The sequence below is a fragment of the Oncorhynchus keta genome, chromosome 19, assembly GCF_023373465.1.
Source record: "Oncorhynchus keta strain PuntledgeMale-10-30-2019 chromosome 19, Oket_V2, whole genome shotgun sequence".
NCBI classification, from domain to species: domain Eukaryota; kingdom Metazoa; phylum Chordata; class Actinopteri; order Salmoniformes; family Salmonidae; genus Oncorhynchus; species Oncorhynchus keta.
In genome coordinates, this window is record NC_068439.1 from 57,497,617 (window position 1) to 57,501,966 (window position 4,350).

A 4,350-nucleotide genomic window follows, 5' to 3' on the forward strand; every position below is an offset into this window, starting at 1 on the left:
CCTTAATGTTGCTGAACCCCAGAAAGAGTAGAGGGGATCCTAACCAAAAACCAACCTATCAAACAAAAGCAGGTAGGTGGCGCAACCATTAGACACACTCACAGGCCCTAAAAGCTTGTGCCCCACAAAACTGGCCTGCATGAACAGGTCTTTCAGCACTACAGACAGCAACCCAAATGCCAGCGAGTAGGCCTAGTTGTAGACAGTGCTACACAAAATGCCTAGTAGTCCACTCTACTGATTGAGATATACAGTGCCTTCAGAAAGTATACACACCCCTGGACTTTTTACAGATTTTGTTGTGTTACAACCTGCATTTTAAATGGATTACATTGAGATTTTGTGTCACTGGCCATAATTCAAAAGTGGAATTTAGCATAAAAAAGTGAAGTGTTGATTTGATAGAAATAATCAAATAATATAAAAATGCATTTAAATCTCGTTCGCAATAACTTTTTCATTGTTTGTCATAGAAACATCAAAACAAGTGTAAAATATTCTAAAAACATACGGGAAAGACACTTCAAGAAGAAACAGATATTTTAACTGGAGAAACAGGAAGGTTTGACATCAAGAAGAGGACAACAGAACGCAGAGAATATAAAAAATGTCATGATTAATCCTATTGTCATGGCTTTACCCTCTTATCTTCCGGAAAACCTTGTCTCCTTCCTAGAAAACGTCAACCTTCTAAGTTAGTTTTAGTTCTGTAAACCATTTATCAACCGTATCTACTGAATCTCAATTTCTCAAACAGTAGGCTGCATTAAATCTGCATTAGGCTATACACTCGCATTGCTAATTTTCAAAGCTTTGTGGAAAAGGAAGTGGACACCAGTGTGACGTTTGACAATGCGTATCACAGTCCACAACATTAGTTTAGGTATACAGTTGCGTGATGGGTCCGGGGAAATTTCACCCCTCTTCAATTAATGTTGAATGTCAATACTTAATTTTATAATCCACTGATAGGGCAGTTTCTCAAACATTTCAAAATGTATTTTTCAATATTTTTAATAAATCACTAACTTAAGCTGAACTGGAAGAGGTGGATGACTGGGAGAGGTGGCTGTGGTCCATGTTGTGTCTACAACCATCTCCAGGATACCAGTGAAGGATCCTGGTCAACCCCCCAATCCCCACATTCCATTTTCCTGGTAGCCTAACGCAGAAGAAGAACAATGCATCTCCCCGAGTGGCCAACATATAAAAAAACAGAAAAGTCCCATTAGTTCCCCGGCGGGACTTAAGACATATTTATAATAAACCAAACACATCCCCATTCACATCAACAGGGCTATGGTGGAGCAGGTTGAGAGCTTGAAGTTCCTCAGTGTCCACATTGCTAAGGACTTATCATGGTCCAAACACACCAACACAGTCATGAAGAGGGCATGACAACACCTCTTCCCGCTCAGGAGGCTGAAAATATTTGCCATGGGCCCTCAGATCCTCAAAACTTTAAACAGCGGCATCATTGAGAGTATCTTGACTGGCTGCATCACTGCTTGGTATGGCTACTGCCATACTACTACTGTCATACCAAGCGGTGATGCAGCCAGTCAAGATACTCCCAATTAAAAAAGGTAAAGCAGACATCCACCTCAAGCATCCGACCGCAAGGCGCTACAGAGGGTTTTTGGATGTCATAAGGTGAATGCACCAATTTGTAAGTCGCTCTGGATAAGAGCGTCTGCTAAATGACTTAAATGTAAATGTAAAATGTAGTGTGTACGTCCCAGTACATCACTGGGGTCGAACTCTCTGCCATCCATGACCTCTACACCAGGTGGTGCCAGAGGAAGGCCATAAAAATTGACTCCAGCCACCCAAGTCATAGACTGTTCTCTCTGCTACTGCATGGCAATTGGTACCGGGTCCAAAAGGCTCCTGAACAGCTTCTACCCCCATGACATAAGACTGCTAAATAATTAACCAAATAGTTACCCGGACTATCTGCATTGACCTTTACTCTTTTGACTCTATACACACACACACACACACACACACACACACACACACACACACACACACACACACACACACACACACACACACACACACACACACACACACACACACACACACACACACACACACACACACACACTCATCACATACAGTATGCTGCTGCGACTGTCTATTATCTATCCTCTTGACTAGTCAACTGTGCCACCCAGAGTCTCTGGTGGCACAGCTGGTGCTGCTATTACAGGGCCCTTAACCACTGCGCCACCCGGAGGCCTTTTCTCTACTTTTCTATTATTATTATTTGAATGTCTTTATTGCATTCTGCATTTCTGGGAAGGGTCCGCAGCATTTCACTGTTTACACCTGTTGTTTACAAAGCATGTGACAAATACAATTGATTTTGATTTGATGATCATCTGAAACTATATTTCGTGCCTATCCATATGTAACATAATTAGTGAAAGATGTCTAGACTAGGATATTGCGGAAACTACATGTTTGTGCTGGTTACATTTGAAAAGATAAATGTCTCTTCTTCCATAGTCCACAGAAATAAATGGACAATTAGTTTTACAGCATCAGAAACTCAAGCAACAGATTCATACAGTAGTTTAACATTTTCCAAGAACAGCTATTCAAATACAGTATGTAACAGACACAACATGCATTCATATGTGCACATCAATTCATGAACTATAAAAAGTCCCACAAAGGTGAGTAGCAACATACCAGGCCATGACAGATGGAGAGAGGACAGGGGGAAACTTCACCTCCTACCAGCATGGATGAAACGATGACCTACCCCGTACTTACAGTATCTGTATATGGCTGGGTTAAGGGTTTGCATTTAGACCATCATTTGGGCACTTAGTTTCAATTGCATGACTTGTTTCAAACAGCACATCAGAATCATTAGTACAGCAACATCATTCACACTCCTCACATCAACCAAACAAACAAATCCCATTACAGAAACCCTGGTCCAGTGCAACTTGAAGCATGTGGTATACAGCATTTTCTTACTCCAAATGAATCATGACTTCTGCAGCTTGTTCTGAGCGAGCTTGTGGCAGCCAGATGGAGGTCTTCAGGGTTGGTGTTATTTTTGCAGTATTGTCTCCATAAATACCTTGAAAACAAGACAATGATCAGGGCACTGGACTGACAAGGGGACCTATAATTGCACCGATTTTGCCCAGTAATTTCACACCATTTGAAAGAGTGCGACCTGGCTCTCCATATTTTTGCTGGACTGTGACACGCTAGCCCGGCCCTGTTCAGAGGACATGGGGAATGATTCAACTTCAGAGTTACACACAGGGATACTTTATTGACATACACTGGCGAAGATGGAAAGTGGAATGGTAGTGGTTCTGTAACAGGAGACAATATAGGAAACGAATATTCACATACCAAATTAATACACCAGGGAAAGAATGCACAGATGCAGAACCTTACAGAATAGAGTAGAAACAAATGTCAAATAACTGTATAGAATTAAAAGCTAATATTGTACAGAACAACCAGCAGTAATAATCACAAATTCGATTTCCTCCTTCAACTTTATACACGGACACCTTTCCACATGTCAAGGTATGTGAATGAGTCCAGTTGTGTTGGGCAGGGAAGAGGTGTAGGGGCTTGATGCTCTCTCTGCAACTGCTTGAAGAAGACTGAGAGGGGCTGGCAGGAACTGGGGATCTGGTAACCAAGATGACTGCCTGTGATAGGCTGATTCCACAGTGTGATAAGGCACCTGGCAAACCTGGTCACTAGCAACCAATCGGTTTGATTAGGGCCAGAGATGTGAAGGGCCAGTTACATATTTTCTCTGAGAGAGGGCTATTCGATGGTGTTTATCTAAGAGTCACCGGCACATAATTCTGTAACATCCTTTGTAAAGCCGAAACTTTATGTATGGTGGTAATGGCTTGTGTCAGTTCCATTGATGGTCTGGTTTGAATAATTTGGATTTAGTTTGATGTTTCTCTGACAACCCAAACAGGAACAAAATGTACAGTGTCAGTTAAAAGTTTGGGCACATCTACTCATTCAAGGGTTTTTATTTATTTGTACCATTTTCTACATTGTACAATAATAGTGAAGACATGAAAACTATGAAATAACACATATGGAATTATGTAGTAACCAAGAAAGTGTTAAATCAAAATATATTTTATACTTGAGATTCTTCAAAGTAGCCACCCTTTTGCCTTGATGACAGCTTTGCACACTCTTGACATTCTCTCAACCAGCTTCATGAGGAATGCTTCTGCAATATACATTTATTTTGATTTATTTTACACTTTTTTTGGTTGCTACAAGATACCATATGTGTTATTTCATACTTTTGATGTCTTCATTAATATTATACAATGC